Source organism: Pseudorca crassidens, chromosome 1 (genome assembly GCF_039906515.1).
Source record: "Pseudorca crassidens isolate mPseCra1 chromosome 1, mPseCra1.hap1, whole genome shotgun sequence".
Lineage (NCBI taxonomy): Eukaryota > Metazoa > Chordata > Mammalia > Artiodactyla > Delphinidae > Pseudorca > Pseudorca crassidens.
The window spans coordinates 195,933,876-195,945,947 of NC_090296.1; the positions used below are offsets into that span (position 1 = coordinate 195,933,876).

Sequence of the window (12,072 nt, forward strand, 5' to 3'; positions counted from 1 at the left end):
TCGGATGTTCTTTGATTCTCAGAACAAACCTTAGTCATGTTAATACTGTGTTTGAAAATGAACGTGTTGGCAGTTAGGGGAATTAAGTTCTTACCTTGTTTCCCAACAGAGAGAAGGCCTCTTAAGACACGTGGGATTTCATGGACTTTGAGTAAGGAAACGTAAGTTTTCTTTTCTTAAGACCATAATCTAATGAGTATAAACACATTCATTTAGGCAGACTTTGTGACAGCTCTGTAATTCTTTCCAGTAACATTCAAAAAGAAAAAAGAAATTCCTATTTCACTAGCTCTTTTCTCTTACCTCTTTCTTTCTTTTTCTTTAATTTCTTTATTTCTTTATTTTTGGCTGCGTTGGGTCTTCGTTGCTACACGCGGGCTTCCTCTAGTTGTGACAAGCGGGGGCTACTCTTCGTTGCAGTGCGTGGGCTTCTCACTGCGGTGGCTTCTCTTGTGGAGCACGGGCTCTAGGCGCACGGGCATCAGTAGTTGTGGCCCACTCAGTAGTTGTGGCACGCCGGCTCAGTAGTTGTGGCTCGCGGGCTCAGTAGTTGTGACATACGGGCATGTGGGATCTTCCCAGACCAGGGCTCGAACCCGTGTCCCGTGCATTGGCAGGCGGATTCTTAACCCCTGCGCCACCAGGGAAATCCCTCTTCTACCTCTTTCAAATGTTCTCCGTCCCTGTTCCCTTCTCTTCCCTTCCCTCACCACCCCCGCCCACACACACACACACACACACACACACACACACACACACACACACACAGGGAGAAACAGAAGGAAGACGTGTTAGAATTGCAGAAAGAGAATTCCACCAAGTCAAAACTATATGATTTACAGTTGAAAAATCTATTTTTCTGTAACCATTTTCTGCTTAGAAAACCAGTTCCAATAATTCAGCTCCTTTTCAAATGGACTTTATGTTGTTTATCTCCATTCCGTCCCCTGGAACTTAATTTTTATTTGATTTTATTGACGCTGCTCGATTGGAATGTGTATTGCTTGAGCCCCCATGGAGAGCCGAGCAGGTGTGAGTAAAGCAAAACATCCTTTGTTAATAGAAGTACACCCTGGGAGTTCATGGAGACACTGTAACTTCAATTGCTTTTATGAAAATTCTGTAAATTCCCATGTTGTGAATTTCAAACAGAGCTTGGGAGCCCAACAGCCTTTAATACAAGCCAAAGATACGGTTATTTCTGTGACTGAAATGAAGGTTCTGCTTTCTTTCTTCCAAAAAATTAAAGCCAGGTATTTAATTAGTATGTTGAAACTGGTAGAAAATCATATTAACTTTGAGTTTGGCTCTCGTGGAGAAAATGGAGCTCTTACTGTGATCAGCCTACAGAAGGATGACTTGGAGTTTCCCAGGTAACTTCTCCAGATGAAGGAGAGCTCATCCCACCTTCCTCGGGCGTCCAGAATGACTTAAGAGGATTGCCCATTCCCAGCCCAAATCTTCACACATATTTATGTTTAGAAACCAAGGGAACAGGAACAGATTCCCCAAAACTCTCGGCTTAAGGGGGTGGTGTATGGTTTCTCCGTCTGCCTCTTGGACCAGCTGCCACAGAGGACCAGGGGTGAAGCCAAGCCCAGCTTTCTTCCTGATTTGGGGCCAGACTCAGACGATGTTGCCTTCTCCCGAGCTGGAAGGAAAGACGTAAGCTCGGTCTATTACAAAATTGCATGTGTCATTAGAAAAAGATGTCAGAGTGCTTTATTTAAAACTTTGTTTTCTCAGGTTGTATTGCCCAAGTGTATCTTGGCACAGACGATCTCAGCTTCAAAAATTCCAAGATATATAAAGAGGTTCACATAGCTGAAGCTATTATAGTTGGTTATATGCCACTGACACCTTTCCCCGCTTCGTTCTTGCAGAGAAGTGAAGTGATGACTGAATTTCTACTAAAAAATTTGTTCTCTCCTCCTTGCAACCATAGGATCTATTCTTGACAGAATCATTTACTTGTTCCAAAAAGAAAAATGGGGAGTTCATAGGGATGTGGGGCCCTTGGGGATTTCTTGGACAAGACCTGCAGAGTCAAAGATTTCCACCATTCTTTTAGAAGAATGATCTAGCAGCCTGTCCTGGTGAGCTTGCCAAATTGCTCATCCTTGGCTAAAAACCACAGGCCCTTGAAAGGACTTTTTCCCCGTAGAACAATAGAGCATCACTTGACGGAAGGTAAGCACACTTGTGTGATGTCTCTGGGCGCTTTTATGGGCTGAGGATAAGCTCTTGTAAAGGGCCTGTACCACCTGCCAGGTTGACACATTCACATCCACTTAGGCTGAAAAGAAGATCACTTGTGAAGAAGAACAGACGTGCCTTTTTAAAACACAAGCCTTGCTTGGTTTTCAATGCTATTTGGTAAGTAGGTGGAGAAATAAGAAGGGCTTTGATTATTTTTTCCCCAAACTTTAGAGTGTTACGGGGCATGGCTATTCTTAAGTGGAAAGTTCTGATAGACTTGAGGACGCTTCTGTGCAACACATAAACTTCTCTGGGAACAGTCCTTCTGGGCAGGGACTTTGTCTGTCTCTTAGGAAGTCCCCAGCCCTGTTGATGACCTCAGCACAGAGAAATGTAACCAGGCTGAGTGTAGCCACGTCTGTCCCCAGGACCTCACTGTATTTCCAAGCTGCATGGCCTCAGCTTCTCACAGTTACCACAAGTAATGTTGGAATCTATTTTTGGTCCCCTTGGCCGCACTAAGAACATTTGCTAGAAAATAACAAATAGGGGTCCAAAAAATGATGTTCAATAATCTGTCAGCGGAAAGTAAGAGATCTGCCATGTTGCTTCCCCCAGGGCTTAAGATCCTGCCACCAATGCCAATTCTGAGTTGTGATTTTAATATGCCAATAAAATGGAGTGATGCCTAAGAGAAGCCATCTGGCGATGTGCGGAAGAGCAGGAAGCTATTCCCGGGCCCAGCTGTGCCTGGTATACAATTCTTGTGAGTCAGATGCTCGCTTTCTGCCCAGCTGGAGCCAAACAGCTCAGGGATAGATGGAAAAGAAGGGGAACTGCGTTAGGAGTTAGGACCCGAAGTCAAGGTGCAGAGCTGCCCTGAGTGAGTCCTGTGCCCTCAGGTGAGCCACGTTAATCCTCAGAGGCGCCGCTCTCTCCAGCAAGATGAGAGGCTCTTCTGTCCTGCGATGCGAATCTTCCGCATCTTCCTTCGGGCTGTACCGCTCAAGGTGGCTGACCCGACTCTCCTTCCCAGCCCAGGGAGCCCAGGGAAGAGGCTAGCGGGCCCAGTGGTCAGTGTGCTGGGCTCCTGAGAAGGGCCAGGGAGCTAGGGCTTCAGAGAACACCCACACGGCACAGGAAGCCGAGACTGGGGCCTGGCTCCACCTTCCATGCAGGAAAGGAAGCGATGACCTCTCCTATCGTGGGCGTCCCAGCTGCAGGAACGGCACACCCAACCCGGATCCTATGCTGGTAAGAGTTGATATTCTCCTTACAGCACCCTCCAGCTCCCGCCTCTCTCCCCTGCTGCTGGCAGAAATGCTGGCTTGAAATGTTTGAAAACCACATGAATCGCAGTCATTTGGGGAAACATTCACAATGACGCCTAATTACCAAGTAGCACAATAGCGATTGTGTGCGTTAGGGACGTTGTAAGGGGAATGAGATCTATTCAGTTATAACCCTATGCACGGCCTGTGCGTGGATGTTCAGTCTTCAGAGTTCTGGGAAATAACTGGACAGTTGTTCCCATTTCTCATCCAGGCACCCAGATTTCTAGAGAACAAAACCTAAGCCAGGGGTTCTCCGGTATTAACATGCAGAAGAATGGGAAAGTTTTGGAGTGGCTGTTACTATGCTGATTCCAGGGCCTCGCCACCAGGGGTGCTGGCTTAGTAGGTCTGGGGGAGAGGCTGGGGGTCTGCCTTGTCAACCAGTACACCAGGTGAGCTCAGTGCTCGTGGTCGGAGGAGATTCACCTGGGGAGATACCGACCCGAAGCCCACCCCTCTGCCGGCTGCCGTTACCTGAATGCCCGTCTCCCGTTCTAGAGCTTGCCTGGTTCTTCCTTCCTCCAGGCTCCAAGCTTAGTGAACGCCAGCTTCCTGAGCACCAGTGTGGCCGCAGAGCCAGACATCATGCCTGGTGGCTCAGGAATCACCTCCGATAAGCGAGAGCTCCAGTCTTTCCCGTCACATCCTTTAGCTGTCCCTTCGGCCTCATCACTTCCTGTATTGAGCTAAAAGTGGTACCCAGCATGTTTCTACTGTTACATTATTTGTGCTTATACACCCTAAAATTTCCTTTGGGAGAACGCCTGCCGGTTCTAACGTGGGATTCCAGAGTCTCTTTTCCCAGAGCAAAGACCCCCTCAGTCGCCCCCACACATCCTGGACAATGGAAACAGGGTCCCCTCACTCCCAGGACGCAGTGAGCGGTTCCGAGGGAAGGGGCTGCCCCTGGAGGGGGGTGGCGTCTCTGTAGGCGCTCAGCCTCCAGACGGCAGTCCCCTGGGCTGCTTTTTTGCCTGAGGTCAACTAATTCTTTTTTTCCCAAGAATTCTTGGGTTTGCCCCATGGCTTTGATTTCCACCGCACCCACCTGTTTCTTGGGGTCATGGTTTTCATCCTTCTCTTGCTTCTAAGCCTTGGGATCAGCCATAAAGACCCTCCTGCTTTCCAACTCCTGAAGTCAACCACAATCCGTTCATCCTTTTGAAGTTGGAAACAGCTGGAAACAGACGGAGGGTAAAAAGAGCTGACGGAGACCCACAGATGTTAAGAGCAAAGGCTCCCAAGCAACTCTGTCCCTCAGCCTCCTCGGCTTGTAACCGGAGCCGAGGCCGGGATCATGGTCTGGACGCTCTCGGCTCTTCAGAGGCGCCTCCCTTGATGTTCAGATGGGGGGGGCTGGTCGTCCCCGTCCCTCTCTTCAACAGCCCTTCCTATCTCAATTTGTTATTTACTCATTTCGTGCTCCCCCCCCTCCCCAGTCCCAACCTCCCCAGGAGAGAAGGAAATGGGAAAATGCTAAAGATGGATTTTAGGACTCCCAAAGATCCCCTCGTACAGTCATCCCTCATCACCCCTGGGGGATTGGTTTCACGAGCCCCGCCAGTACCCAGATCCACGGATGCTCGAGTCCCTTATATAGAATGAGGTAGTATTTGCCTAGAACCTACGCACATGCTCCTGTACATTTTAAATCACCATGTAGGTGCTCTGTCAATAGTTACTGACACAGCAGATTCCAGGTTTGCTTTTTGGAACCTTCTGGAATTTCTTCTTCTGAATATTTTTGATCTGTGGTTGGTTGATTCTGTGTATGGGGAACCCACAGATACTGAGGGCTGACAGGATTAGACATCGTCTAAGCATTAAGCCTTATTATGATGGTTTGGCCTTCATGTACCTCACTCACCGTGCTTATGTCTCAGTTTCCCTCCAGGATCCCCAGCACTTTCATTCAAACTGTAGCTCTCTTTCCCACAGCCAGAAGCAACCTGTTTCTTAGCAAGTTGCTTTGTAATTTTTCTAAAAACGTATCCGATTTAATACCATCTTGATCACATTAGATGACCCACAGTGCAAGTTAACTCCCATGCAATTGATCACTAGGAAAGGAGGTTAGCAGGACCTGGAAACATGGGTTCACGATCTCTTCCTGGGCAAGGGGCACTGTTACCACAGCAACAGAATGATAACCTGTAGCAGAGAAGGAAAAATTAAACAGCCTGATTACCACCCTAGCACTAGGAACCTATAACCTGTACCTTTAAGGAAATAGATATCGTGGGCCTCTGGGAGACCCTCCCCTAGAAGCGAGGCACAGCCTCTGTGGCCCTCGCCTTGGGGCAGTAGCAGGTCCTGGGTCGCCCACCTTCACAGCAGCCCACAGCCTCCCCGATCTGTGCTGCCGCGGCCCTGCCAGCTCTGTTCTGATGTAAACGTCACCCGGGATGCCACTCACTCATTTGCTGTGGCATTTTCTAGACTCCCCGAGAGCTGCCTAACTGGGCTCTGGAGATTATTACTCCGGGAACCAATTTTTGTTTTGATACTGCTCTGGTTACAAGGTTGCATAGTTTAGAATGGCCTGCTGTAATCTCATGTCTTCATAAACTCAGTTCCTTCAGTAAATCATTTTGCAGGGCACAAAGCTTTGTAAGGAAACACATCACCTTAGAGCCGAAACACCTGTCTTATCTTTACCTGGAAGACACATGTCAACACTTAATTTCGATGTGTCTCTATGATCTCTGTAAACGGATTGCAAGTCGTTATTTTAAGTCTTGAAGTTACCAAAAAGGTAACGTAGAGGTTCATTTCCTGGAAATGAGATGCTGTTCTAATGCCCTTTCATCCAAGGTAGCCTGGATTCAGTGTTGACTAGTTTCTAAGGTCAGGTGTAGACACCACGTAGCCTTCAGTTTCTAAGTTGCACGTTGATATCTTTATGAAACCATTTTATTTTTGTGTCCTATTCATTCACTCTCATAGTCTCTCTCCCTCTCTGTCTCTGACTTTCTCTTTCTCTCTCTCGGTCTCTCCCTCTCCCTCTTTCCTTCCTTCCTTCCTTGTCACTCTGGGAGAGGAGGGCTAATTTTATTCAAGGCTGTTTCTTAGTGACTGGTCCGTTTTCGGTTTTGTCAGTATGATCCATCATGCTAAGATAAGGGATATTTTATATTCTTGGAAAAAGAAATGAAGAAAGAAGATACACCATATTAATAATGAACTTAGACAGATCTGTCAATATTTCGCACAGAAGGCCTCAGTTACCTTGTCATCCGACGTGTGAGTTATTTGTCCTTAGTGATGGTGACGTCAAATCAGAAACATTTAGTTGGTGTTCATATATAATATACCACTTGCTATGAAATACATACAGATCAAATCGTTGTTTTAACATTTATTGACCACTTATCATTTTCTTTATATACATTAGTTAATTTAAAAATCATGATAATATCTAACACATTGCAACCAATGTTGTTTTTTAAATTTATCTTATCGGAGTCTAGTTGATTTACAATGTTGCATTAATTGCTGCTGTACAGCAAGGTGATTCAGTTATACATATACATGTATATACGTATACATTCTCTTTCACATTCTTTTCCATTATGATTTATCACAGGATGCTGAAGCAGTCAATGTTGTTTTAAGGCTTGTTACATGCCAAGTATTCTTCTAAGCATTTCAGTGGTTTTAACTCATTTAATTCTCCAATCATCCCCTAGAAGATAAGTACTCTCATTATACTCATTTTTTCAGGAAAGGAGACTGAAAATGGTTATTGAGTCTAAGGTCAAACAGCTGGGACGTGGCGAAGCCAAAACTGAAAGCCAGGCATTCTGACTCCAGAGCCTGCAGGGCAGATATCCCCCCAGCCGTCACCATGCTGGCCCAGAGAGGAAAGAAACGTCATTCCCATTACACAGCTGAAGAAACTGAGGCTTGGGAAGATAACCTTGTCCAAAGTGGCAGATGTTCAGGAGTAGGACAGGGATTTGAACTAAAAACTTAAGCCCTTGACCACTTCAGTTCTTCCTGAATTTTTCTGCTTCTCTGTAATCTTTGTCTCCTGTTCCGCCATTAGACCCCCTTGTCTTTTGACTATTTTTAAGACTTCATGGGGAAAAGCCTCAGTGCTTTTCATTTATTCCTTTTGAATTTGCATATTTATCATTTATTTCTCAAGTGTATGTAGAAATAAGACTATCTGGTTTAAACAGGAAGTCTTTAGCAAAAAAGACATCACTTCGAAGGCATTCTCAGAAAAGTTCTCAAATGTGCAAACACTTTTTCTTTTCCTTTTAAAAACTCTTCTGAATTAACTTGGCAGAAGACTGGCCATTCCTGATAGCTTTGAGAATCCTCCCAATTTCTCTTTAAAATTCCATGGAAGATAAACAAAAGGATTGGCAGTGGAAACTAAAGCTGAGAAGACTGTATACAGAAGACCAGCCGGATTCTCCACGCCTGGTATCACTCCGAGGGTTTTATAGGGGAGCACGCTCTTGGATGAAGAGGCACACACTCCGAAGGCTGAACCAGAACAGGACAGATGCTCCCCAAGGGGACCGGACAACCTTCTGACTCATGCGTTCTGTTACTGTGATACATCGGGTTGGCACCAACAAGAAAAACAGACATAGTCCCCAACTTTTGAACATGTGAGAGCCACACTTCTGCCTCACATCTACCAATGTCTCCTTCCTGTTTTTGTCAGTTTCTTCAGCTACTCACCTATGGCTGGAATAGGGGTAGAAAATGGGGTGGAGGGGAGGGGGTGGGGTTTTGGAGAAACAGTTTAGGAGGTCCCAGTGGAAGAACCACTTGCAGATAAAGGGGTATGTCGTTCCCAGAAGAAAACAAAATAGGGTTTGGTGACGAAACCTCAGTGGGGTCCAGGAGATCTACCCTCAGGGAATACTAGACTTGATGAGCTGAGCTGGGTTCTACACACCAATTATAATCTCCAACCTGGAGAGGAGAGACGTGCTTGCCAGTGTCCAGACCCCCATCCCCAGGCTGGGGTATCCATCCTCCAGGTGCTGTGAGCTGAGCCCTTCTCCAGAGTTGATAGGAGCTGCCTCACCTGGAAAGGCAGGGACGATCCCACCCTCCCCCCAGGTCATTACATTCAGCCAACAACCTGCATTGTGCAAAAGGGCAGCCCCTTGTTCAAGGTGGGACAACCAATGGGACTGTTCACGCTCCAGAGCTCCCCGTGGGCTCAGGTTGAGGTTGGGCTTGAAGCTGAGTCCACGTGTTCACCTGGCTTCTTCCTCAGTCCCATCCTGGACCCCTCGGTCCCTTGCAGGTTTTACCTGCAAACACTCTCACTGAATCACTGCAAAACAGTCCCCATCTCAGGCTCTGCTTCTAGGGACACCAACCTCAGAAAATCTCCTGAACTAACGAATAATCATGTAAGTAAAGCACCCTGAATATGATGGAAATAGAGGTGACACAAAAACTTTGACACCTGTAGTTTTTTTCTAATTGTAGAGATTCCAAATTCAACTCCCAAAACTACAGAACCAGAATAGTCTGTGGCTCTTCAAAGGCACTGCCAGATTCTTTTTTGGGGAAGCTGTCCCGACTGTACTAACCTCCAACAATGTTTCAGAGCAGAGATACTAACACAGCAGCCAGCTCTCGGAACCAGCATCATTCCAGGCTCTGAAGCTTAGCGTTGTGGCTTTTATCTGTGTCTCTTGGATTGCTAACGAGGTGGTTACACATTTCCCCGTATCTGTTTACTCATTGTAGCCCTTTCTTAGGTGCATTTCCAGTCTGAGAAGAAAATTCCATGCCAGGTTTCCAAAGGTTTCAACGCCACGAGATTAATCTCGTTGCGTGTGAGGGCTTTTCAGCTCCATGTAAGACAATTCCAAGTTTAAAAACCGGTCCAAGTCGTCAGGACTGTTTTTCCTGTGGAGAAAGGTTAAAGCAAAGCAGATGTGCAATGGCCTCCCACCTCCTTTCTTAAGCTGCATTGTTTGTCAGGGAGTGTTAACTCTTGAACCTGCACGCAAAAGAAGGCTGAAGAAATCATTTAATGATCGTTAAAATGACTTTTCATGTCATTTTCTTCATAAAAACAAGGGCACTGTATAGCCTGAGCTTCCCTGTGATAAGCGACCTCGTTGGCTTTCCTCCCTCAGCTCTCCTGGCAAACCCCCTGTTTTCCTCAGGACCTTCCTCCTTTTCTTCTCAAGTGCCCTGAATGTATGTGTTCCCCCCAAATTTCTGTCCGTGGGCCTTTCGTGGCTCCCCCTTCACCTTTTCTTTGGGTCATGAATTTGCAGCATGAAATGAATCCCTCTGGGGTGGTTTTTCCTGACCTTTCCATTGCACTCAGGAGTGTGGAATTCCTCAGGGTGCTCTACAAACCCAGCAGTGCTCTCCCAGCGACGGGGACCTTCACGATGAGGACACCTGGTTCGCTAGGGAATGCCGCAGAGATAACATGGGTGTTTCTATGTAATTCTCATGCCACCACCTGGCCACTGACCTGGGGTGAAAGACGACTTGCTCACCACAGTCTATGTGCTTCCTGTTACGGGCACAAAACAAGTTGTTGACAAACCGAGCCCAAGGAAGTGTGTTTCTAGCCTGTGTTAAGACTTTAAGTTTCTTCGCAAGATCCAAAAATTGGGAGATTTCATATCTGATTTCTAGCTTCTCTTAGAGAAAAAGATATGCTAATATTAGACTCCAAATTCCTGCGTGAGTAGAATCGACAAAAGCCTGGTAACGGCTCCAGGTTAACAGTCCAGGTTAACACAGCCCCCACCCTTCCCCATTGCCTCAGACCTCCTCAGACTCCTTTGCCTCTTTGCTTAATATCCATCCTCCCTCATTCTATCCTTCCATCCACCCATCCATGTATCAATCCTTCCTTCCATCTTTCCTTTTTCCTTTCCTCCCTTCCTGTACTAACCCTTCCCCTGTCAAAGAGTCTCTCCTCTCATGCTTCCTTCAACGTACCTCGCCTCTTCTGTGAAGGTTTTCCTGACTGCCCAGTACCCCCGCCTCCTAGTTAATCAGTGACTCTCCTCTAGCTGCTCTCTCAGACATGCATATCTGCACATATTTATCATTTATCTACACATATTGGACAACCAAGATGTCTATCGAGAGACTAGCATGCAGTAGGCACTCAGCGCGGGGCTGCACGTATAAAATCCAATACAATATGGTCCTGGGCGGCATGGGGTGCACAGCGTGTGGCAAGTGTCAGGATAACAGGTCCACAGAGTGTGGTGGAGAAGTGAGGAAAGGGCCCTCCACCTGGACCAGGCTCTCCAGAGCAAGGGACTTCCTTGATCAGAGATTGGAAGGACAAGGAATTAATGGCTTAGCTAATAAATTGAGGAAAAGTGAATTTTAGGAAATCATAATCTGAGAAGGCACAGAAGCATAAAGGGAATTGCAATCAGCTCTATGTTGTTACAGAGGTACATTTCCTGAAGCAGCAAAAAAATGAGGCAAGAATCATTTTAACCTACTCTTTGTTCAAATCCGTGGTTTCCTTTCACTCCATTTTTTTTTTTTAAGAAGATGTTGGGGGTAGGAGTTTATTAATTAATTTATTTATTTTTGCTGTGTTGGGTCTTCGTTTCTGTACGAGGGCTTTCTCTAGTTGTGGCAAGCGGGGGCCACCCTTCATCGCGGTGCGCGGGCCTCTCACTATCACGGCCTCTCGTTGTGGAGCACAGGCTCCAGACGCACAGGCTCAGTAGTTGTGGCTCACGGGCCTAGTTGCTCCGCGGCATGTGGGATCCTCCCAGACCAGGGCTTGAACCCGTGTCCCCTGCATCGGCAGGCAGATTCTCAACCACTGCGCCGCCAGGGAAGTCCTGACTCCATTCTAAGTGGTAGAATTGATTAAAGATCATGGTTAAAATACATAAAGGTGATTGTATTTTAGAAGAGAGACTTAATTTTTAACTTAAGAGACCTACATTTTTCATCTTAGTTCTGTGATTTTATGTGACTGTGGAGCCTGCTCTCGAGCTTTCTTTGGAAGCTAGAGTTTGGAAGGGATTTTGGAAACGGGAACACAATACAGGCCATTTTTAACACGAAGACTATCATGCTGCTTTGTTCTCACAAGCACAGATAGAAAGATTAAAGAGAAGAGGTTCACAAATGGTCATGACAATTGGATAGGGCTGTACAAGGACAGCTCACTTATTGGGGGTAAAATAAAAACTTGTTTTACCCCAGATTTTTCCAAATTATTTTTGGAAGTTACAGCACAATCAAATTTGATTCGCCAAATCCTCTCCTGGGGATTGTTTGGCAAATATGAAATGTAAGTGAGGAAAAATTTCCTCCCAACCTTCCAAATGGAGTTTTCTGTCATCATATCAGGAAAATATAACCTGAATTTATCTTGCAAGCAGACTAGATGTTGTTTCACCTTTTATTTTCCCCTGAAATTACTTTCAGGGATTAAGTCAGAAAGAGAAGGGCTTCCCTGGTGGTGCAGTGGTTAAGAATCCGCCTGCCAATGCAGGGGAGCATGTGTTCGAGCCCTGGTCTGGGAAGATCCCACGTGCCGCAGAGCAACTAA

At 46.3% G+C, this 12,072-nt stretch overlaps 1 protein-coding gene across 12 annotated transcripts in view; it reads left to right on the plus strand.

Moving 5' to 3' along the window:
* LOC137206212 (uncharacterized) overlaps positions 1-7,334 on the plus strand; it is a 192,995-nt gene extending 185,661 nt beyond the window's left edge. For all 12 annotated transcript variants that reach the window (XR_010934537.1, XR_010934538.1, XR_010934536.1 and 9 more), the window contains one exon: positions 110-7,334. The gene's annotated coding sequence lies outside the window, so the exon portion shown is untranslated. The remainder of the gene's footprint in view (positions 1-109) is intronic.
* The last annotated feature ends 4,738 nt before the right edge of the window (positions 7,335-12,072 follow it).